Source organism: Schistocerca cancellata, chromosome 12 (genome assembly GCF_023864275.1).
Source record: "Schistocerca cancellata isolate TAMUIC-IGC-003103 chromosome 12, iqSchCanc2.1, whole genome shotgun sequence".
Taxonomy (NCBI): Eukaryota; Metazoa; Arthropoda; class Insecta; order Orthoptera; family Acrididae; genus Schistocerca; species Schistocerca cancellata.
Genome location: NC_064637.1, coordinates 42,350,985 through 42,377,323, shown reverse-complemented (window position 1 = coordinate 42,377,323; position 26,339 = coordinate 42,350,985). Strand labels below are relative to the sequence as shown.

General features: G+C 45.3%; 1 protein-coding gene across 1 annotated transcript in view; it reads left to right on the top strand.

Moving 5' to 3' along the window:
* Nucleotides 1-26,339, top strand: part of LOC126109435 (uncharacterized PE-PGRS family protein PE_PGRS54-like) — a 57,066-nt gene that overhangs the window by 27,719 nt on the left and 3,008 nt on the right. The gene's annotated exons all lie outside the window — the stretch shown is intronic.

The following is a 26,339-nucleotide window of genomic DNA, read 5'->3' as shown; positions in this document are numbered from 1 at the left end:
GTATATGATGTTCCATATATTTTATTTTATTTTATAAATTAGCATTGTAATATTGTAAATTTTATAGAGGGCACATTATTCTATAACGTGTGAATTTATTGTAAACTGTTTGTAGTATGCATACGAATATATCCTTTGAAGTATATATAACTTCAAAGGGTGAGCTGTAAACATTACCGCTATCCGTTAGTAGCGTAAGGAACAGTTAACATAAATTTGTTATTTCTGCCTGACCACCTTAGCCAATGCGGATAACTAACTTAAACTACACTGAAAAGTGCAATGTGTATTAACATGAAACAAGGTATGTAAAACAACCGCACTTGTTCGAGAGCTGCACTAATCAGAGATTCTGTTTATCGTGCCAACTTTGACAGTAGGAATCTGTGGCAGTTTTTTCGTTGCGTGAGCACCGTGTGCAATTGTGACCGTTCTGTGACGATCGAAGAATATTTATAGCGTGGCTATATATGGAGATATTACAACAAGAGCTGAGTCGCTATGTACATATTAGTTAATGTAACATGGCAGTAAAAAGAATGAGGAAATATGTGGAAGTTGTTTATCAGCCACTGAACGTCGATGGCACAACAATCCACCTAAGACGTATGTACTTGTAAACTGCAGTTTCTCACGGGCACTTTCTGAAACTAACGAATTTACAGCAGTATACACAACTGGCAGAGAGACAACGTACAGGCCTTTCATTGCCACATTCATACAGGGACATGGATATCACCTGATGGTGAAACTGTGAACCAGGTAGACCATGTATGTATCCAAAAACGTTTTGCAAATTGCATCAAGGACACCAGGTCGTACAGAGGAGCGGACTGTGGCACTGATCATGTCCTAATAATAGCTAAAATGACAGTAAAATTTAAGATCGTCTTTGTGACTACGACCAAAAGTGTAATCCATAATGTTAATATGTTAAAGGAGCCAGAAAGAAAGGAACAGTTTGTGACAGATCTAGCTGGGAAGATAAATGTGGAGCAAATGGAGGCTGGTCAGAATAACATAAATGAAGAATGGACAAAAATCACAACCACCCTGAACGAAGCAGCCGCAAAAGCTTTGGGAAAACGGAAAAAAAACCTTAACTGGGTATGGTTCAACCAGAAATGGGAAAGAAAAATTGAGAAAAAAAGTTGAACGACAAGAATATCTTAATTACTGCTGGAATCTGATGATTTTGTGAAAATTAATATTTATATTGTCTTACAAAATCATGTTCGGTGAAAAGAGGGCACATCAAACATCACCACAACCTTCTCATAGGCAAAAACCCTGTAATTCAACATCAACATCGACAGGCAAATGCAGATGGTGATCAGAAAGTCTTTTCTGGAGGTACACGATCTTCAACATTACAGAAATATGAAAACAAGTTATGTCTGAAGGTATGTCCAAAAATGGTCGACTTCCACAACACAGGGCGGGGGCATCCAGCAGTTGGAAAACGGTTATCTACCACAAACGATAGATTTGTTTTCGAAGGTTAGCATCTTCCCCCCACAGCTCTATCCTAAGGAAAACAGCGACATATATTTGGAGGGATGCAGCTGGTATTGGGCATGCCAGACTATTAATGTCTCAGAATAAACAAAGGGCGTTTTTCTAAAGCTAGCAGCTGCGTCCAGTATTCCAGCCACTTTCCAGCAAACAAAGGATGTTTGTCTCAGATTTTCTTTCCTTCCCCCTGCCGATGCGATATCTCCCTCCAACACCTGCGCCACGCCTGCTTGAAGAAAAAAGAAGGCAAGTTATAACTTGCTGGCACACTAAGTTCCTATTGGTCCTCTACAAAATAGAGGGTAGAGTTTGAAGCTATATAAAGCCCAACCCCCACCACAATCATCAGCAGTCTTTGATAGCGCCTAGTTGTGTTTGTGAGAGTCCTGCAACATGAAATGGTCAGCCAGCAATCATGCCAGTGATAGTGGTGGTGGGAAACGGCCAAACTTGGGTCAGTTGCCATGTATCGGGATCTGGAGCAAGCAGCACTACTCCTTTTATATATTTCTCATGGCTCCAATTTTTAGAAAATACAGTAAGTAATAAGGAGACTACCAGTAATCTTGATGACCATGGCCAGGACACAGTCATCTTGGAGGAGGAAGCAGCTACTGACGATTTGAACAGGCCTGAACAAAGTACCGAAAACCCAGTAAGTAAGAAAAAAATTAAGTTAAATCCAGTTGATAAACATTTTTCGGACATTTTAAACAAAACTATTTTGCTAAGAGAACAAAGAGAAATGGAAAAAATAACGAAGATGAGGACAGACTCTTGTCTCTCTCTCTCTCTCTCTCTCTCTCTCTCTCTCTCTCTCTCTCTGTACAAGGAACTGAAGAAAGTGCCTGAACACTGTAAAATTAGAACGAAAATTCAGTTACTTGAAACAATACAAAGAGCCCTAGATTTCTACAACGCAACTGCGATTAATGAGACACGTGGAGCTGTGCACCACCAACCATTCTCCAGTATGCAACATGGCCAAGTATACCCAGGTGCTTTTCCAGCCCAAGCTTCTCAGTCTCCACAAGTACCGGTCACCTCACAGGCGGGGTCTGAACATCAACAATTGCCGAATATACAGGGTGATTCAAAAAGAATACCACAACTTTAGGAATTTAAAACTCTGCAACGACAAAAGGCAGAGCTAAGCACTATCTGTCGGCGAATTAAGGGAGCTATAAAGTTTCATTTAGTTGTACATTTGTTCGCTTGAGGCGCTGCTGACTAGGCGTCAGCGTCAGTTGATGCTAAGATGGCGACCGCCCAACAGAAAGCTTTTTGTGTTATTGAGTACGGCAGAAGTGAATCGACGACAGTTGTTCAGCGTGCATTTCGAAGTATGGTGTTGAACCTCCTGATAGGTGGTGTATTAAACGTGGGTATAAACAGTGTACAGAGAATGGGTGTTTGTGCAAAGTGAAAAGTTCTGGACGGCCCGAACGAGTGATGAAAATTTAGCACGCATCCAGCAAGCATTTGTTCGCAGCCCAGGAAAATCGACTCACAGAGCTAGCAGAGAGCTGCAAATTCCACAATCAACTGTATGGAGAGTCCTACGAAAAAGGTTAGTTATGAAACCTTATCGTCTGAAATTGGCTCAAGCACTGTCTGCAACTGATAAGATTAAAAGAATCGATTTCTGTGATTTTATCCTTGCTCAAATGGAAACAGATGAATCTTTCATTCCAAAGATTGTGTTTAGTGATGAAGCAACTTTCCACACCAACGGGAAAGTCAACCGTCACAATGTCTGTATATGGGGCACTGAGAATCCGCGGGAAACAACTCAGTATGAACGTGACTCGCCTAAGGTGAACGTTTTCTGTGCCATTTCAGCCAATAACGTTTTTGGTCCCTCCTTCTTCGAAGGTGCTACTGTAACTGGACTACAGTATCTGGAGATGTTAGAGAATTGGCTGTTCCCTCAGCTCGAACAAGAAGCACAACAATTCATATTTCAGCAGGATGGAGCGCCACCACATTGGCACTTTTCTGTCCATAACTACCTGAACGTCAACAACCTGAGGCGATGGATCGGCCGCCAGGCAGCCCGTGACAGAGCACTTCATCACTGGCCTCCAAGAAGCCCTGATCTTACCCCCTGCGATTTTTTTTTATGGGGGTATGTTAAGGATATGGTGTTTCGGCCACCTCTCCCAGCCACCATTGATGATTTGAAACGAGAAATAACAGCAGCTATCCAAACTGTTACGCCTGATATGCTACAGAGAGTGTGGAACGAGTTGGAGTATCGGGTTGATATTGCTCGAGTGTCTGGAGGGGGCCATATTGAACATCTCTGAACTTGTTTTTGAGTGAAAAAAAAAAACCTTTTTAAATACTCTTTGTAATGATGTATAACACAAGGTTATATTATGTTTCTCTCATTAAATACACATTTTTTAAAGTTGTGGTATTCTTTTTGAATCACCCTGTACAATACAGGTACACTCAGGAGCTTTTCCAACACATGCAATTCAGACCCCACGACGACCACAAGAGGCCACCTCACCAGCAGATAGTTGCACTTCTCTACAAAGTTCTGAAATTTTGGATTTGTACTAAAACTGAAGGATTTTATTTACTTTAAGAAAAAATAAAAATTTTAAATTGATTTCTTGTCAATTCGTTATTTTATGTACAATAATTTGTACCGTACATGTAATATCAGTTTATAAATAAACTTACCTCAATGTGATTACGAGTTTCTCTTCTGGTGAAATACTATCCGTAACGTAGTTCCCACTAGGTGCCACGTCATCGTGAACTATTTTCAATAACTCGTCAAAGGACGCAATCGACATTCTTAAGTAATTAAAAAACTTTGGCCCATGTTTTCTTAGATTTGGGTACAGAGTTACAAAAGATCCGTGAGTTAATTTGTCACGTAAAATCGGATGAACCGAGTACTGTCTTTGCCTTCGTTCTTTAAGCCTGCGGTGCATAATCCAAAGACATGCTGCCTCTTCAACTTCCACGGCTAAACTGGAGGTCAACGCGGGGTCAACGCCGTACGTGTGTACACGCCACTTTCTCTGACGCGCGTTGCAACGCTATCATGTGTACATAGCCTAAGTGTTCTTAACCCCTCGACCGTGCTCGACGAACTGGGCTTGGGAGCCATTGCTGCACTTTCGTCGTGCTCGACAAACTGCGTTTGTCCTGCCGTGCTCTTTTGACGCGCATGTTCGCCGAATTCGGCCGCCTGTTGGCGCTATGGTACGTGCTCGACGAACGGTGCTCGGGCGTGCAGTCGGCCGCCTACGAAATTCGTATTGATGTCTGTAACAGCCGCTAGAGTCGCTCTATACATTGTAAAGTTCTTTCAACGGAGGCTGCTGGCGGTCGTTGCAGTGAAACATACACTCCTGGAAATGGAAAAAAGAACACATTGACACCGGTGTCAGACCCACCATACTTGCTCCGGACACTGCGAGAGGGCTGTACAAGCAATGATCACACGCACGGCACAGCGGACACACCAGGAACCGCGGTGTTGGCCGTCGAATGGCGCTAGCTGCGCAGCATTTGTGCAGCGCCGCCGTCAGTGTCAGCCAGTTTGCCGTGGCATACGGAGCTCCATCGCAGTCTTTAACACTGGTAGCATGCCGCGACAGCGTGGACGTGAACCGTATGTGCAGTTGACGGACTTTGAGCGAGGGCGTATAGTGGGCATGCGGGAGGCCGGGTGGACGTACCGCCGAATTGCTCAACACGTGGGGCGTGAGGTCTCCACAGTACATCGATGTTGTCGCCAGTGGTCGGCGGAAGGTGCCCGTCGACCTGGGACCGGACCGCAGCGACGAACGGATGCACGCCAAGACAGTAGGATCCTATGCAGTGCCGTAGGGGACCGCACCGCCACTTCCCAGCAAATTAGGGACACTGTTGCTCCTGGGGTATCGGCGAGGACCATTCGCAACCGTCTCCATGAAGCTGGGCTACGGTCCCGCACACTGTTAGGCCGTCTTCCGCTCACGCCCCAACATCGTGCAGCCCGCCTCCAGTGGTGTCGCGACAGGCGTGAATGGAGGGACGAATGGAGACGTGTCGTCTTCAGCGATGAGAGTCGCTTCTGCCTCGGTGCCAATGATGGTCGTATGCGTGTTTGGCGCCGTGCAGGTGAGCGCCACAATCAGGACTGCATACGACCGAGGCACACAGGGCCAACACCCGGCATCATGGTGTGGGGAGCGATCTCCTACACTGGCCGTACACCACTGGGGATCGTCGAGGGGACACTGAATAGTGCACGGTACATCCAAACCGTCATCGAACCCATCGTTCTACCATTCCTAGACCGGCAAGGGAACTTGCTGTTCCAACAGGACAATGCACGTCCGCATGTATCCCGTGCCACCCAACGTGCTCTAGAAGGTGTAAGTCAACCACCCTGGCCAGCAAGATCTCCGGATCTGTCCCCCATTGAGCATGTTTGGGACTGGATGAAGCGTCATCTCACGCGGTCTGCACGTCCAGCACGAACGCTGGTCCAACTGAGGCGCCAGGTGGAAATGGCATGGCAAGCCGTTCCACAGGACTACATCCAGCATCTCTACGATCGTCTCCATGGGAGAATAGCAGCCTGCATTGCTGCGAAAGGTGGATATACACTGTACTAGTGCCGACATTGTGCATGCTCTGTTGCCTGTGTCTATGTGCCTGTGGTTCTGTCAGTGTGATCATGATGTATCTGACCCCAGGAATGTGTCAATAAAGTTTCCCCTTCCTGGGACAATGAATTCACGGTGTTCTTATTTCAATTTCCAGGAGTGTAGAAACGGTGGGTTCAGGTGGGTAATACGGAACGCCGTGCTGGATCCCAACGGCCTCGTATCACTAGCAGTCGAGATGACAGGCATCTTATCCGCACGGCTGTAACGGATCGTAAGGTCACGTCTCGATCCCTGAGTCAACAGATGGGGACGTTTGCAAGACAACAACCATCTGCACCAAGAGTTCGACGACGTTTGCAGCAGCATGGCCTATGAGCTCTGAGACCATGGCTGCGGTTACCCTGCAAGCAGGGGAAATGAAATTTCTCAGAGTAGTTAAGGGAAAAACAAGACTGGTCAGAGTAAGGAATGTAGAGATTAGAAAGGACCTTAAACAAGAAAGTATGAGGAGAAATTGAAAAAAAAGAGAGATTAAGATGGTATGGGCATGTTAAGAGGATGCATAGGCAGAGACTCCCCAAAATTATGGAAGAACTAAAGATGGATGGGAAAAGACCTAGAGGGCGCCCAAGAACACGGTGGAAAATGGGAGTGAGAATATCTGTGGAAAGGAGAGGTGCGACCAGGCAGCAAGTGGAGGAAGAAAAGTGGTGGGAGGACCGAGCCAAATGGAGAGGACTCGTCAGCACCCAGACCCGGCAGTAGCTGGAGCGGGATCCTGATATAGATAGACAGACAGAGACAGATAAAACCGCCAGCGAAAATATATGAAGCAGTTTCGCCATTTCATGGACGTGACAGCTCTCAATTCCTACAATATACAAGAAACTTGGTGGAAAATTGAGATGACTATTTTCAAATTCGTCTAATCGAAAGTTTACTGGAAAAATACAGTGCACATGTTGTTTCGTCCTCTCAGCACAGTAAGGTTGGACGCCTCTACGAAGTTTCAGTCCCAACGCGTTTGGTAGGCCGGCACTTCCCCAAACACATTCCAGCTACTGAAAACAAGAAAGCGCCGACACGAAAATGCCGAGTGTGTTGCAGGAAACTGGATGACAACGAGGAAAAAAAAAATAAGAACAGAAACGCGTGTGTATTGCGAAGAGTGCGATGCTGGATTGCGTGAAATACTATGCTTTGAGCTATACCATACAAAGAGTAATTTCTAATTAACATTCTTAAAGAAACTTTTTTAGCTCTAGCTTCCTCAGAATATAAAAATGAATAATAAATATTTTTTATTTCAGCAACAGCGTTACTACTGTGGAAACCTTCGAATTATTAGCTATTCAGTTGTTAGAGAATCACTTGCCCTCACAACAATCGCACATAAGCGTGTCAAATACGCGCTGCTGCACCAAGTGCTAGAGGAGCGGAGAGAATTAGACGCGCGAGAACAGTTCCAGGCGCCGAAAATCCTCGCCTGAGCAGCGTTGCAGCAGGCGCCAATAGGCGCTTTTCGCCACAACACCACAGTCGAGGGGCTAAAAGAAATTATGACTTCAAATTGCGACATTTATAAAATATCGCAGTAAAGTAGTCAAATTTTTCGAAATTGTAAGATTATCGTAATGTGTGGTCATAAAAGTTCTTTTTTCTTACTATTACAGCATTCATTCCCGAAATGTTGTTTGAATTAGAACGCCAGCCGGACGCTAAAAGTCTCCAACAAGCGGAAGAGCTTGTCCTAGCGCATGTAAGAACATCTCCAAATTCTGTGTGGTAGTTTCCACGTTCAGAAAACAGCTCTTGATGTATTCAAATCGTAACAAGTGTTTATAAAACTTTGAATCTCGCTGCTGCAGCATTAGAGTAGCAGCTGATGGACATTGAGCTGCTGCAAGAACGTAACTAAAGTTGTAATATATTGCCACTAGACCTTTTTTTAATCCTATAAAGATGTATGATGTACATATTATTCAATGTTGTTTATGTTACTACAGATCAAGAGGAAAATGAGATTCTAGCAGGGGTATGTGTCGAGAATGATCACCAGTAGTCATCACTTCCATCTGGTATGAACTTTTTATTTATTTATTTATTTAATTTTTTCGTAGTGATGTATAATCAATATCTCGCTGTAGTAAAATTCAGTACAAGACTTTTGTTGTTGTTTCTAATAATCAGTATCTTCTTGTAGACGACTTCAGTGAGATGGATCGGTGGCTTAGCAGTAACATCAGTACCAGTGAGGAAGAAATGCCCGAGTGGCTTCTGAAAGGTACTGCGATATCTCCCTTCTGGAACAGGAGAGGGAGATATTTGACTGGGTGGGAGAACTACCAGAAAGATCGGCAAAACTCATCAATCCTGGGACCCACAGTGTAAAAGGTGATTATAATGTGTCCATCATCGTTACGGCATATAATTATTATTCAGGACTGCAGATGTACTTAATTATTGTTTGTTTACAGCATATATTTTAAAAAAACCTGAGCATTGTGCTTAATTTTTTTCTGTTGTTTGTATGTTGCAGAGGTGCCACCAGCAGCACCATGACAACAGTTTACTGTGTCACGTGCACCTAGAGTGGAGGTTGTGGTGGTGGGTATCAAACACACCAGAGACACATACACCGCTGTGCAAAGCGGCATTCGTTGCTGACCGAGAGGTGGCCGAAGCTGCTCCAGTGCCTGTCCCCAATCCACCACATACCCTCTGGCATCTGTGGGTGGTTCAGTCAGAGCAACGATCTCCCACCCCGCAAGCTGGCGATGGTGTAGGCTCCAATATGTAGCAGCATCAATGAATCCCCCACTGCAGTCTGGGTTGCGTGCCTCAGCGCACTTATTTGCCTCCACCTGTAGGCCCAGTGTACACATCCACCGGGTGGATGCAGTCGTCTTCTACCGGATGATCAAAAAGTCAGTGTAAATTTTAAAACTTAATAAACCACGGGATAATGTAGATAGAGAGGTAAATATTGACACATGCTTGGAATGACAAGGGGTTTTATTAGGAAAAAAAAACAAAATTCACAAACTGTCCGACAGATGGCGCTGGTCAGCAAAACTTCAGTGACTGAGCATAACAATCGTGTATAAAAGGAGCTGTAATGAGAGAGAGAGAGAATCTTCCATTCCCTCACCTCCTCCTTTTCCTCGAACGGATACGGATCCTCTACACCTCCCGTAAACTCGATCCTCCTCACCCGCTTGTCTCACCCATCCTCTCCCACCCCCGCCCGCTGCTGCGCCTGTATTCCCACGTCCCACCTGCTCTCCATCTCTCCACCCTCCTTACCCTCTCCCAAGGTGGCTTCCGCCAGCTTCCCCTCCCTGATGATGCCCTCCTCCCCTCCACCTACCCCTCCTACCAACTTTGATCCTCCCTCCCTCTTCCTGTGTTTGTTCCTTTGGGCACCCTCCCTCCCTCCCTCCTTCCTTTCTCCCCACTCCACCCCTGGGCTTCCCCTACCCCCGTCCCTCTACTCCTCCTCCCATCTCCTCTGCCATTGGCATCTTTGCTGTCCCCCTCACCCTTCTTCACCTCTTGGCAGGCCCCGGACTCACACACATTATGTGGACATTCGCGCGCCGGAGATCACCGCCATCTGTTTCTCGTGTGTGCCGTCGTGTTTTGTATTTAGTGTTCACCGTCACGCTCCATCGTTCACATGTGCCATCGCTATCATCAGTGTTTGTACGTCGTGTCAACAATTTGTCATGTGGATTATCATCGAGTGTGAACGGCTTCTTGTTTTTTTATGTTACTGTGTCTACCTTTTTTTTTACTTGCCGATTGTTCAAACTCATGTGCCTTCTCTGTTTTATCATTGTTAACTCTTGGGCTGAAGAGCGGCGTAATGTGCTGCTGCCAGCCTACCTGTTGTTGTATGGGGAAGGAAAGAGAGAGAGAGAGAGAGAGAGAGAGAGAGAGAGTGAATCAGATGCGCCAGCAGTCGCAGCATGTTGACGTTACCTGAAAAGGCGCTTCTAGTGAAGCTGTATTATCAGAATTGGGGATGTGCTAGTTCAGCGTTACGATCCTACCGCCATAGGAAGGGGATTCGAACAGGTAAAGGTCCGTTGACAAATGCAGCTGTGGCGAGAATGATTTCAAAGTTCGAAGCCACGGGTTGTTTAGACGATAGACCCCGTAGTGGCCGACCGAGCACAAGGCGTAATGCTGCTGAGACAGTTCAGGAAGAAATGGAGACTGTAGCGGGTTCGTCCGCGCACGGGGAAGTCAGCGCTCGTACAGTCGCACCTGCATTCCACACACTACTGTTTGGTTGGCACTGAGGCGTACCCTCCGATGCTATCCGTACAAAATCCATCGGCATCATGAACTGTTACCTGGCGATTTCGTGAAGCGAAGGGCATTTGCGGTGTGGGCGTTTCAAAAGATGGCGGAAGATGACGATTGGTCGAGTGACGTGTTGTGGACCGACGAAGCTCATTTCACGCTCCGAGGGTCTGTCAACGCCCACAACTGCAGAATTTGGGCTACCGAAAAACCTAGAACTGTCGCGGAAACTCCATTGCACGATGAGAAAGTCACGGTATGGGTTGGATTTACCACATCTACCGTCATCGGGCCTTTTTTCTTCGAGAAACTGCGTGATTCTGGTTTCGTAACTGCTACCGTGACGGGTGAGAGGTACGCCGATATGTTACAGAATCGCATCATCCCCAGCCTGGCTGATAAACACCTGCTGGAACGTACGATGTTTATGCAGGATGGCGCTCCATCACATATTGCTAGACGCGTGAAAGATCTCTTGCGCGCGTCGTTTGGTGACGATCGAGTGCTCAGCCGCCACTTTCGTCATGCTTGGCCTCCCAGGTCCCCAGACCTCAGTCCGTGCGATTATTGCCTTTGAGGTTACCTGAAGTCTCAAGTGTATCGTGATCGACCGACATCGCTAGGGATGCTGAAAGACAACATCCGACGCCAATGCCTCACCATAACTCCGGACATGCTTTACAGTGCTGTTCACAACATTATTCCTCGACTACAGCTATTGTTGAGGAATGATGGTGGACATATTGAGCATATCCTGTAAAGATCATCATCTTTGCTTTGTCTTACTTTGTTGCTATTCTGATCAGATGAAGCGTCATCTGTCTGACATTTTTTTACCTTTTGTATTGTTTGGTTTTAATAAAACCCCATGTCATTCCTAGCATGTATGTCAATATCTCCATTATTCCGTGATTTATTCAGTTTTCAACTTTATACTGACTTTGATCACCCAGTATATCTCCAAATTCTGTGTGTCACAGTTACATGTTCAGAAAGCATCTCAAAGTGCTCAAATCGTAACAAGTGCTTATAACATTTCTACTGTTGTTCTAGCATTAAAGTGGCAGCAACTGGAAACAAAGTCCCCATTCAAGCGGAACAGCTTGTCCTAGCGTATGTAAGAACATCTCCAAATTCTGTGTGGTAGTTTCCATGTTCAGAAAACAGCTCTTGATGTATTCAAATCGTAACAAGTGTTTATAAAACTTTGAATCTCGCTGCTGCAGCATTAGGGTAGCAGCTGATGGACGGTGAGCTGCTGCAAGAATGCAACGACAGTTTTAATATATTGCCATTAGACGGTTTTTTAATCGTATAAAGATGTATGATGTATATATTATTCAATGTTGTTTATGTTGCTACAGATCAAGAGGAAAATGAGATTCTAGTAGGGGTATGTGTCGAGAATGATGGCCAGTAGTCATCACTTCTATTTGGTATGAACTTTTTATTTATTTATTTATTTATTTATTTAATTTTTTCGTAGTGATGTATAATCAATATCTCGCTGTAGTAAAATTCAGTACAAGATTTTTGTTGTTGTTTCTAATAATCAGTATCTTCTTGTAGGCGACTTCAGTGAGATGGATCGGTGGCTTATCTACAGCCTCAATACCAGTGAGCATGAAATGCCTGAGTGGCTTCTGAAAGGTAGTGCGATATCTCCCTTCTGGAACAGGAGAGGGAGATATTTGACTGGGTGGGAGAACTACCAGAAAGATCGGCAGAACTGCTCAATCCTGGGACCCACAGTGTAAAAGGTGATTATAATGTGACCATCATCGTTACGGCATATAATTATTATTCAGGACTGCAAATGTACTTAATTGTCATTGTTTGTTTACAGCATATATTTTTAAAAAACCTGAGCATTGTGCTTAATTTTTTTCCGTTGTTCGTATGTTACAGAGGTGCCACCAGCACCACCACGACAACAGCTTACTGTGTCACGTGCACCTAGAGTGGAGGTTGTGGTGGTGGATATCAAACACATGAATACCATCACTGCAGTCTGGGTTCTGTGCCTCAGCGCATTATTTGCCTACCCCCTGAAGGCGCCTCCTCCCCAGTGTACTCATCCACCAGGTGGATGCAGTCTAGTTGTAGTATTAATGATAATGAACCTGTGGCTGGCAGTAGTGCTCTATCCTGTCCTGATATAACATCAGATTAGCGGTCTCATGACCCCTCTAGAATACTCGGCAGTTGCTATGGCCATTGAGGGGTGTGTCATTTACTAGAACTGAGAAACCAGCTGGGGGTATCGTGACCCAGTCAGGTTTCTAGAAGCACGGAGGCAGAGCTGCTCAAAGCCCTAGAGATATAACGCCATTAAATGGAACGCATTACTCTGCTGTGAGCTGACAAACCCAAACAGCAGGTTGCTGCTGAGGAGAAAATCCTGCACATCTGGGATGATAATTGTATTATATCTCCGAGTACGTCAATAGCCAAGTGGTATCGTGGATACAGCTTGGTTGCTATACTGACCTGGTTTCCCGAGATGGAAGTAAAAGGGTCAGCTACAGCACTCAGCCACAAACCACACCTCGACACCCGTATACAGGTCTATGATCGGTTACATGGAGGGTCCAGTTATATCTAACTCCCTGAGGATATTAAGAAGAAGCATATTTGAGTTAACATTCAAAATGAAAAGGATAACGTTATGGTAGGTTTGCATGATCAATCCTGGCTTGCAAAAGACAAATTAAACAAAACTCCGAGCTCACATCTTTAGACAGAATAGGTCTTAACATTCGTGGATGTTAAACTTTGATGCCCTCAAGTTCCCTGTAAAGAGTCAAGACTGCCCAAAATTTGGGGCACAAAATACCAGAATATCGGTTCACATGTATAACCTGAAGGAAACGCAGAAAATCAAGCCAGATGAACATGACAACCTTACTATAGTTGGACCACACCATTTTTCGAAATACGCTGGTGAGCTTTATCTCAGTGTAAACATGCTGCTCTTCTGTGGAGGTAACAATCAGCATTACGTATGGATCAAAGACATGTCCCGCCTCCTTTGCAGCCAACTGTCGAAACAGAGATAAGAAACACATTTGATTCAGGTGTCTAAATAACTTTTCAGAAGACAAGTATTCAAAAAGACATCTGACAGACCGTAAAGTCAAGGAACCGGTATGTGTTGTTATGCCTACAGAAAAAACGTCATTAAATTCAAGAATGCTCACCACCTGGAACGATGTCCGTTTGTTGTATATGCAGACTTTGAATGTCTCCTTACCCGTATCACCTGGTGTGAAGGGAATCCCTTAGCCTCACATACCACTTTCACTCAAAAGCAAGTACTGTATGCGGCGGAGTACCAACTTGCACATTCGTATGATTCAAGTCTTAATCGGTATGAATCTTACGTCAGAGATAATCCTGCAGTTTGGTTGCACATTGAACTTTAAACTCTCATGGGATCGTGACAGGCTTTACAGCACCAACACCCCCATGACCAAATAGGAAGAGGATAAAAAATTATATAGTGGAGTTAACCGTCATATTTGTGAGCTGCCATTAGAAAAGGCGAAACTCCACGTAAAGATCACTGACATCATATGGGGAAGTTCTGCGGTGCAGCTCACAATGCATGCAATTTGAAGTATCAATTACCATACCCGTTTTCTTCCACAATTTAAGTGGGTATGACACTCGCACTCTAGTTGAGCCATTGGTTAATTTCGGTTGGGAAAAAATCAGATCAGTGTCCCGTCTGAGAGTGTTGAGAAAGATATTTCATTCTTCAAACAAATGAGGCCATTAATTACATTCCGCTTCCTTGACACGTTACGTTTTATGCAGGCGCCACTCCAGAAACTCATTGAAACTACCTCGGGTGGATGTGTGTATCACCCAATCTGCACACTCTGATGAGCAAAAGTTTCAGCTTGTGACTAGGAAAGGAGTTTACCCTTATGAGTATCTGGATAGTAAGGCAAAACTCGATGAAACCAGGCTACTCGACATGTCAGCATTTACCATTACTCTCACAGGCGATGCCATAACTAGTGCAGATTATGAGCATGCTATGAATGTCTAGAGGGAACTCAACATTCCAAATTTGGGTAAATATGCAAGACTACAGGTGGACACCGACGTGTGAAGACTACAGGTGGACACCGACGTGTGAAGACTACAGGTGGACACCGACGTGTGAAGACTACAGGTGGACACCGACGTGTGAAGACTACAGGTGGACACCGACGTGTGAAGACTACAGGTGGACACCGACGTGTGAAGACTACAGGTGGACACCGACGTGTGAAGACTACAGGTGGACACCGACGTGTGAAGACTACAGGTGGACACCGACGTGTGAAGACTACAGGTGGACACCGACGTGTGAAGACTACAGGTGGACACCGACGTGTGAAGACTACAGGTGGACACCGACGTGTGAAGACTACAGGTGGACACCGACGTGTGAAGACTACAGGTGGACACCGACGTGTGGATGTTTTTGAAAAGTTCAGGAGTGTATGCATGGTCATGTACTCTCTGGACCCCGCCTTTTTTACATGGCACCTGGGTTGTCCTGGGACATAAGCCTCAAGAAAACGAGGCACGGCATTGAACTTTTGACTGACGCTGATTGCTTCTTTTCTTTGAGCGACGGATCTGTGGAGAACTGTCAGTGTGTCCACAGACACATCAAGCCAGTCAGTGTGTCCACAGACACATCAAGCCAAATAATCATGTATGGGTGCGGAGTTCAATGCATCCCTCAAAGTCATATTCTATAGTTGTATAGGAATAACTTACATGGGCATGCCATGATGCAGCCACTGCTGGTTGGTGGGTTTCAATGGGTGCCCGAAAATTAATTAGAGGGATTAGGTGGAAAAATATTGAGTCTGGCAGCTGATTCTGATGTAGGGTGTGTGGTGAAGGCAGACTTCATACATCCTGTTAGTTTGCATGAAATGACAAGCGACTTGCTGTTATATCTAGAGCATTAAGTTCCATGAGGAAGCACTATCCCTAACTGATGACCACTGTTGGGCACAAGAAGAGGTATGTAATTCATTATCGTAACCTCCAGCAGTGTCTCAGCTTAGGGATGGAGCTAGGTAGAATCACCTGGGCTATCTCCTATCAGCCCCCTGGCTGAAGAAGCCATCTGCTTCATTGTATTATTAAATTATTTCAGCTGCTTGAGCTGGAAAATGTCTAGAGCTACCCAGTTCGAATTATACATTAAGCCTTCTGTTTGGGTGGTCTGCAAGAGCTCTAGACAGAACTGTGATGTAAAGTAAAAATTTTTTCAAGCTGTAGTATTATTTTTAAAACTATGAACTGTAAATAAAAAATTTCAAACAGTAACAAGAACTATGAATTTAAAAGCCGTATTACTTCGGGTACTGGAAAAAAACTAGATTTGTGGACATAAAGCTGTATTAGTGTATCACTATTGTGATTACGTACGTCTTAATAAAAAAAAACTGTTATGCGTCAGCACACATCTTTGTTTTTATTTCATATTGGGGAGACTGGTAGAAAGAACTCTAGGAACGTGGGATTTGGAAGCCAATCCGACTAACTGGGCATTTCCAAATACAACCTTTACATTCTGCACCTCACGTTTGCGTACGACCTAGTGATACCTCCAGAGGGCAAAGACACTGCCATCAAACAACTTGAGACACTTATGAAGAATGTGCAGAAAATTGAATTTGTATGTTCGAGGCAGATATCGCTAGTCTGGAAACAAAATACAGTAAAATCAACAGTGTCTCGTACTTTAAATCTCTCGCACAAGCCATTGAACAAACAAGCCAAGAAAAGCATGTCACTACAGAATTGCCTACAAAAAACAAACAAAACCGATTAGGGATAGTTCAAAACATGTACAACAGAAAGTCAATGTCAAGACAGACCCCCCCTCCCCCCTTGCGGGTTCAGGGGTCAGACAGACACGAGGTTTCCTGCATGTCGTGAGAGGCGACTAAAAGGAGTCTCACACGTTTCAGTCTTTATGTGATGGTCCCCTGTAGGGTCTGACCTCGATTTTCCCAAATTTTCACGAAGAGCGAGCTAATTGAGGAAGGGCGCCTTGCTTGGTGCATTGTGTCCATCGAGCACCGGGACCTTCAGCATCCTTTATCATTGTGGCTCTGCAGTTCCGCTCATTCTTCATCTCTAGGGTGAGGACACCTTTCTGGGTGTGGTTTCCTCCATCCAATACGCAGTGTCGTTTTCTGCACTGATGATCACAGACTTCTTTGCATCTCATATCCAGCATGGTAGCCAGTCCATTGTGGTTGCACCGCCGTGTACCACATTGGTTGTAAATCACTGACCACACAGGGATCGCTCTGCTGATGCCTGCACCGTTAACTTCCCATGTGTACGAAGAGGTAGATGCCCATCTCCCTGGGTCATCGAGACTCCTGGTAACGGCCATCATGCCAGGTGGCCTTTGCTGCGGCTGGGTGGCTCCCACGTGGAGGGCCCCTGGTCGGAGTGGGTGGCATCAGGGTGGATGACACGTGATGAAGCGTAGTCCACCATCTCGTGCTGGTGGTGAAACAACAGCAGTCTCTAAGTGTTCACAAGCTCAATTCAACGCACAGTAGTATGACCCCAAATCTTTCCCCTCCCTGGCCACACAATGGGAGGAACGCCAGGCTAAGGATAGAAGCAAATCTTTTTCGCTCCAGTACCTTGTGTGTATGAGAGCCAATGAGGAATCCTTCATGTCAATGAAGCCTCAGTTTTTTGTGGAATATTTAGGACACATTTGGGGAGGTGGAGGGATTGTCCAAAATGCGATCTGGGTCAGTCTTGATAAAAACACCATCCTCTGTCCAGTCAGAGACTCTGCTTGCCTGTGACAAGCTGGGGGATGTACGAATGCATGCTTTCGCGGCGATATCCGTTATTAAAACGTTCTCGGGTTTCAAGCCACGTCAAGTGGTTTACTTCCCACGAGCTTTGTGTTTTACTAAAAGATATCGCCGCAATTCGTACATAACGTACCTCTACAGGGAGGAGACGTGGCGTAGCATCAAACGCCTGGGAAAGCTGCACGTTAAGAAGGCTAATTTACTAAGCTCGCTCACCTTCCTACTACGCTGCCGTGATGGGAAGACAGTTCCACGTTTTGCCATCGTTAACCATCACATCGACACCACGGAAGCCAGAAGAATTTTTCTGGCCGTGCTAGCTTCGCCCTGATGCAGGAGAGAATACATTTCACCAGAAAACAGCTGGATACAAACAGTCGTGAGCTTTTGGCCGTTCACCTGCAACTGATAAGGTCACCTTCAGCTTTGGATTGGGACTGGATCGACATAGCAACAGTTGCACAGTAAACATCATCGAGACAGAGAGCAACGGAGAAGCAGAAAGGGAAATTCAGTAAGCTTTCACTGCAACAACATGGAGCAAGACAAAGTTATGGAACATGCTGTGATCAACATGACAGGAAGAAACATCGACGCAGGTGCCACCTTAGCACTCAAGAAGGGACTTAACTTTGCTCCTTCGCCACGAAGCATCCCCTTCGCTGACATATTGAGTAGTGTTGAACAAGCGGTTCGTAAGTTTCCAAGTGATGTGGCTGAGGAAATTCGTAGAGAAACGAGCCGTATTCTTTTAAAATCCAAACCACCAGCTTCAAACATGACTAGAGCTGAATGCAGTGGCCTCCGTGCTCTCCGGAATGATCCTCTCACTGTCGTCCTACCAGCTGACAAAGGCAATGCTGCCGTCTTAATGGAACGAGCCGACTATGACGCAAAAATCAGATGGACGTTGGAGAAAGACACATACCAAAAATTACCTAGGGACCCAACATCCAGAATAGTAAGGAAGACGTCAGAGCTTCTCAAACAGTCATCGCTGGGAGACAATACTATTAAGAACCTCCTCCCCAAGGCACCAAAACCGCGCACATTCGATGGTCTGCCGAAGGTGCGTAAGAAGGGCAGACCGTTGAGGCCGATAGTGAGTACCATCGGATCGCCGACCTATAAACTTGCTAAACATTTGGCCAGCCTCCTCTCTATGCACGTTAGACACTGGACACCATATAAAGAATACAGCGGACTTCATCAATCGGATTAAAGGTCTGCGACTTGCTGAAGGGGATATTACGGTTAGCTTCGATGTGGTCCCGAGGTCATAGCGTTTACCTCAAGCCCACCCACACAGATCGGTATCTGCACGCCAACACCTTCTATCACCCATCACAGACTATTGACTTGCTGTCCCAGCTCTTTGACGACACCATCGTGGACTTATTTAAGCACACTCTGACATCATATCTCTTACACGATGGAGAATATTTTAACCAAACTGACGGCGTGGCGATGGGAAATCCTTTAGCTCCAGTAGTAGCCAACCTCTTTATGGAGCATTTCGAAGACATCACCTTGGACAGGGCTCCTGCAAAGCCGAGCTGTTTTTATCGCTACGTCGACGATACTTTCGTCATTTGGCCAGATGGACAAGAAGAGTTAGAAGAGTTCCTGGAGCACCTCAAAAGCATCCACGACCACAACTTCACAATGGAAGTAAGGGAGGGGGTGTTCCCTGCCGTTCTTGGAGGTGCTTGTCCGCCGTAAACCCAATGGGTCTCTAGGTCATAGCGTTTACCGCAAGCCCACCCACACGGATCGGTATCCGCACGCCTACAGCTTCCATCACCCAGTACAGAAAGTCAGTTCTGAGGACCTTAGTACATCGAGCTGAAACCATCTCAGACGCTGAAAATTTGCCGAGAGAATTGAGCCACCTACGCAAAGTTTTTAAGGAAAACGTTTACAACAACAAACAGATCTCACAAGCAGTGTCATCCAAGGCTCAAAGGAAGAAGACCTCTGAAGAAGACACCAAGCAGGTTGCATTCTTACCATTTTGTGGGTCGACAACAGGGAAGATTAGTCGGCTCCTGAAGAGGCATAAAATGGACACAATCTTCAGGCCCCCGGCAAAGCTCCGGCAACTAATGAAATTTGTTAAAGACGATATAGGCCTCAGAACGCCAGGAATTTACAAGATACCGTGTCGATGTGGGCAGTTCTATGTCGGCCAGACTGTTCGCACTATTGAACAGCGCTGCATAGAACATGAAAGGTGTTACAGTCAGCTGTGGCAGAATATGCTCCGGAAAACGGACACCGAATTGCATTCAGTGAGACGTCTATTATTAACCGGACTAAGGGCTTCTGGGATAGCGTGATAAACGAGGCCATAGAGATAAGAATTTCAGACAACACCTTCAATAGACGGTGCATTGCAGGTGAGTACAGCATGGGGTCCAGTGTTGACGGAGTTGAAGCGGGCTGTCAATCGTTGTGCGCATCTGGGTGTTCGAAAATCCACATGCACCTAGGGAACACATGTGCGACAGTCCGAAAGTGGTGTGGTTTGATGATAAACCGGATTGTTGGGCCGTTTTTCTTTCAGGAGCCGACTGTGGATGGAGCCATGTACCTGGACATGTTGGAACAATTTGCCGTGCCACAGATAACAGACCTGCAGCCAAATGTGATGTTTCAACAGGATGGTGTACCACCCCATTGAAGCCTTGCTGTCCTAAAAATTTTAAATGACACGTTCCCGCAACGATGGATTGGCCGTGGAGGTCCAATTCCTTGGCCGCTACGTCAACTCTGTCACAGAACAGATGCTTCGCAACACATGGCACGAAATCGATTATAGACTTTATATTCTTATCGCAACCCGTGGCAACCATGTTCGAGTGTACTGAAGCGTTCACCTGTGTATGAAAACTTGATGAGCTGCAGTATATTTTCCCTGTATTTGTTCATCAACAAATCGTGTTTCCTCTCAGATTTTATGAGTTCAAATGTTGGAGTCTCATTCTGGACAGCCTGTACTTAGGCGTCACCTCAGACCGGCGGCTCGCATGGCGGCAACATGTGGAAAACATCAGAGGCAAGGCACTGGGTAGATTGAGGCTGCTCCACCCAGTGCTCAACCCACATCAACGCTGCCAGAAGACGTCAGTCTTACAGTCTTACACTGCACATAGCCGCCATACGGCCGCTGCTGGAATACGCCGCGGTCGTGTGTGTACGACTGTCACTACACCTGCCCGAGGAGTTCCCCTCCGAGGAGCTCCACAACGTCGCCGCCGTCAAGTCCCTGCGTCAGAGGTTCAAGGACGCAGCGACAACCTTCCACGAGAAAAGCCGAGAGGTCGACCAACCAGCTGGTCAGAGGAGTCTGCAGCCGACCACACTGGCGAGCGACCCTACGCTGACCAGACCTGCTGCGTCAGTAAAATCGTGCAGCAAACCTAAACAAAACGTCCCAGTGCAGGACAGCTTAGGACATCGTAAGCTTAAACCGTAACTTCAACTTTACATAATATACGAAAAATAGCATTAGGTCATTAAATGCTACAGCCAAAATCAAGTGGAACATACTCTATGTCCCACACATTTGCACGCACGACCGACCACACGACAGTCATCCACTTGACAATGGCAGAGGAGATCTCTGCCGAAAGCTCGTGGGCAGTAAACCGAGAATGTTTTATTAAGCTGGGGGATGTTTCTGTTTCCATCACACCCCACAAGAGCTTAAATATGGTCCAGGGTGTCATATTTCACAGGGACCTTATTTTGCAGTCTGACAATGAGCTGCACTCCAATTTAGAGCAGCGAGGTGTTCATTTCGTCTGGCGCGTCCACTGGGGTCTGAGGGATAATCAGGTTGCCAACAGTGCCTTCATCTTGGCTTTCAAGGGTCACATATTACCCGAGAAGGTCTAGGCGATGGTCTACTGCCGCGATGTCAAGCCATATATCCCTCCCCCGATACGGTGCTTTAAGTGCTGGAAGTTCGGCCATATGTCTTCCCACTGTACTTCCATCATCACCTGTTGAGATTGTGGACGTCCTTCACATCCCAATATTCCACATGCCCCGCCTCTCATCTGTGTCAACTCCAGAGAGCACCATTTCCCTTGCTCGCCAGACTGCAGGATACTACAGAAAGATGGGAAAATCATGGAATACAAGACCTTGGGCCAACTGACCTACACTGAGGCTAAGAGGAAATTTGAAAGACTCCAACCCATGTGCACGACATCTTATGCTGCCACTATAACTAATGTTCCAGCCCCATCCGTTCCGCCACATACAGTTAGCTCCGCGCGCCATAAGACTCCACCTGCCACCTGTTCCCTTGATGGTGGGAGCACTCCTATCCCTGTTTCTCCTGCACCACACGCTTTGGGAGCAACACCCCCAACCAACGGGGAAATCAGTCCCCACTTCTCAGCTGGAGAAGTGTTGAAGCATCACAGGTTTACGCTTCATTTAACTGACTGATTAATTTCTACATGTTTAATAATTCATTTTTCGCCGAGAGCGTCCTTTCAATGTTTCGTCTAGCTAATTAACCTCTGGATTCAAAAATGCTTCCATGTATATTTTTTCTTCTGTTGGTGTCACACCAGCTCTCTCATCCTTTGATCCCATGACGTATGTGGATAGATGTATGGAATATATAATAATCTGGGTTAGTCAAAGATGATAGCAATAGGGTAGTTTAGCACCAACATAACAACGTGAGCAGATTCGGCTGAGAGTTCGGGATTCCAAAGATAGTGGGGATGAGCAGGGCAGAGTTTGTGAGGTTGGTTCTCGCTGGGGTCCTACACCCACCACCAGTTTTTTTGAACGGTTGGCGGTTGGTCCTGGAACGCGCCATGTTAGGGCACTCTGGGGCCGCCGATTGAACGAGAAGGACGCAGGGGTGCGGCGCTCGTCATTGATGGTGAGAAAAGTTATTCATAATGTAGGTTTTTTGGGGTAACATTGATTATGAAGCATGTTCGGGTGTCAATTAATACCGGGACACGTTCAGCGATATTTTATTTGTAGAAATTTTTCAGACTAATGTGTTTCAACTAGCGGACTTAGGCGCGAGGTGATTGAGGGTATGAACCAACGGTTCTTGTTCTTAGGTCAACAGCGGATAGGTTCATTAATGTTTAATTTGTTGCATAGTTTCGTTCTGGATATAAGGAATATAAATTTTTTCATGATTCAGCGGTTTATTTTACTCGTTTCTTTGTTGTCGAACTTGGCCACGTGTTGCCAGTATTCATAACGGTAGTCACTGTATTTGCCATTCGTTAATCATAGTATGAATAACGTGGAGTCATGAAGGCTGGGCTGGTTTGCTCACGTTGTATAATACGCGGTTTCAACATGAACTTATTCGCATGGTACCGTACTGCATGTGTAGTAACACAAGTAATGTTTGAGAGAGAGTGAAAGGTAATATCCTTCCCTACTCCGCGCGTTAAATAGGTGTGACAATAACTAAATGGTGTTAAGAGGCCACTATTCAGTGAACATTCATTTTTACCCATTCTAATCATTAGTAGATGTAACTGGCGACGAAGTGTTGTCTATGTTTCCGGTATGACGGGATGCAAGAAACAGTGAGCGCTTCATGTTGGTTTTGTCACAGAGAGTGGTAGTTTCCTTAAATATTTTGTCACCGAGAGTAATAGTTTTTTAAATATTATCGAAATAAATCAGAATGATAATTTAAATTCTCTCTGTTATTTAGTATCCTTCATCCATACCACTGAAATAATGACTATATTTTATCAATTTTCAATCCAGGCATATCCATTGTATGCATTATGCACTTCATACGACTAACTGAATTCACAGTATCAGAAAAATAAAGTCTTACCATCCCTAATGTGATCGTATTGTTCCATGGCCATTCACCGATGTTGCGTTAACCATTGCTCCTTTTTTAAATTAGAATACTATCTTTTCTAGCGGGTTTGATTACCCATATCTCAATTTATCGGGCCTAATTGAAAGAATTAGACACATGCACCTAGGGAACACCCGAAAGTTAATGTGTGGTGTGGTTTGATGATAAATCGCATTCTTGGGCTGTGGAGGTCCAATTCCTTGGCCGCCACGTTCGCCCGACATAACCCCCTCGACTTTTTCTTGTGGGGTATGTGAAAGACCAGGTATACGCTACACCAGTAAAGGACCTGCAAGACTTGAAACAGCGCATAAGAAACAATGGCTGAGGAGATCTCTGCCGAAAGCTCGTGGGCAGTAAACCACTTGACGCGGCTTGAAACCAGAGAATGTTTTATTAAGCTTGGGGATGTTTCTGTTTCCATCACACCCCACAAGAGCTTAAATATGGTCCAGGGTATCATATTTCACAGGGACCTTATTTTGCAGTCTGACAATGAGCTGCACTCCAATTTACAGCAGCGAGGTGTTCATTTCGTCTGGCGCGTCCATTGGGGTCTGAGGGATAATCAGGTTGCCAACAGTGCCTTCATCTTGGCTTTCAAGGGTGACATATTACCCGAGAAGGTCTAGGCGATGGTCTACTGCCGTGATGTCAAGCCATATATCCCTCCCCCGATACGGTGCTTTAAGTGCTGGAAGTTCGGCCATATGTCTTCCCACTGTACTTCTAGCATCACCTGTTGAGATTGTGGACGTCCTTCACATCCCAATATTCCACATGCCCCGCCTCTCATCTGTGTCAACTCCAGAGAGCACCATTTCCCTTGCTCGCCAGACTGCAGGATACTACAGAAAGGAAAATCATGGAATGCGAGACCTTGGATCAACTGACCTACACTGAGGCTAAGAGGAAATTTGAAAGGCGTATCATCATCTTATGGTGCCACTATAACTACATCCGTTCCGCCACTTGCAGTTAGCTCTGAGCGCAGTAAGACTCCACCTGCCGCCTTGATGGTGGTGGGCACTTTTATCCCTGTTTCTCCTGCACCACACACTTTGGGAGCATCACTCCCCAACCGTCGGGGACGTCAGTCCCCACTTCTCAGCTGGAGAAGCGTAAGTCCTGCTTTTGCATCTGGGTGGAGCGTTCAGGTGCTATAATGTTGCAGACTGTTCCGAGTCTTTACTCCTTGCAGTGAAAAATGCCATTTACAGTGTATTTTCTTATGTAGCCCGGAATGAGAGTAGCGTTTTTTGCCATCACATCCACGCATCTGATGCTGTGAGCACTTGGGCAGTAAACCGGCCTGGCATACGATCGACACACTATCCACACTCCACGTGGATCTAAAAGGACAGTATTACATTTTATTCTTTTTGTGACTCCATATACAGTATTGTATTGATACCATAACAGCAGTGTAAAATTCACAGTTTTAGCTGAAAACTAACAGTTCTTGTACTGCACAACAGAGCTGTAGAGACTGTAATATTTCCACTTATACTCTCATCTAAAGACTATAACAAAAGAGATCAGTTCACAACAATGGTTTACTTACGATTTTCTCTGCTTTCATTACAACAGCTTTCTGACATTAAAGTATTGGTTTCAAAATTATTATTTAATTATCTTTTTGTGTGAGTGAGATGGAAAGAGTGGAGGAGTGTATGGTGGACACATGTTAAGTGTGAACGTTTTATTATATGGAAAACTATATTAACGCACGCTTGGAAGATCCGTGGGCAGTCTTGAGTCATATGATAAATGTCCAGTGTGCATGATTTTGTATAAAAGTAGGCTTCTGTAATCCTACCAGATGACTTAGGAATTACCATGCCATGTGAGAGCTGGAGCTCCTATGATTAACTGCCCAAACTATCACCGAACAGGAATTAAGCATTTCCCACACTCAGTGCAGTGCTTTACCATGAAGTTCTGTCTGGAGCTGGGTCACTTGGGAACCATTTTACTGTACGAACATGTGCAATCTCCCCACACTCATTTTGACTAATATGAATAAAGTAATTAGTTCTGCTGGATCTTTTACTGTATACATGAAGCGACTGGGTGCTAACTTTCTCTTTGTACAGCTACTCCGTGTCGTGGTTTCGTAAACATTCTCGACACTTTATTGTAAGAACTTCTTTTTAATTTAACTTTGTTCATATTTCGCAGCTTCAAACGTGACTATTCAATACACTGGCTCCCATATCACAAAAAATCGCTAACCTTTTCAAAAAACAAATGTAGCAATCGTATTCTGAACTAATAATAAATTGGGAAACTTATTCGTCCATAACACAAAATAAATACGCAAACATAAAACAACAGGGGAATGTACAAAGTACCATAGCACAGTTGTCCTGCCTACTACATAGGGAAAAGTGGCAGAAACTTCAAAACCTGTTTTTCAAGACCACGTAAATGCTTTCAGGCTCAACCACTCCAAAAATCAGTCACTGCACAACATATGCTGGAAACGAACACGCCATCAACAGCCTAGAAAACAATTTGATAGTGCTACATAATGAAGCCAAAATCAAAAAAACCAGAAGCTGCGTTAAATGAACAGATTTCGCAAGTCATAGTTATTTCAGTAATTTTAAAGACCTATTTCAAAGATGTTTCCTGCATATGTCAATTCTTTAACACGTTCACTGCCATCGGCGCACCAGCGCGTCCGGCCGATACTAGTGCATATGCCGTCGACGCGCCTGCGCGGCGAGACACTCAGCTGTTTCTCAGCGCCACAGTTTAGTCGGGCACAGCCATTCGGTGTGGTTCATTGCGCAGGCACTCTAAGAACGTATTGTTTTCAATTTTTGCGGGTGCGGTTCGTGTGTTTTCCCTACAGTTTTTCTCTGTTGTGGGACTGAAAATGGAAGACAATCGTGACACGGCGGGCCCTTCAGAACCTAAGAAACGTAAAACACAGGACACAAGAAACGTACAAAAACTAACGGATGCGGAATTATTACGAATATTAGAAGAAAGCGATTCGGAAACGGAACTGGCCAGTGAGGAGGACGGCGTGGAATCCAGTGAAGAGTCTGACGGAGCCGAGTTTGTTTTAGATGAGACTGTAGAAATGGCTGTGAATCCTAGCGACAGGGAAATGGCAGAAGGAGTGGTAACAAGAGATAACGCAGC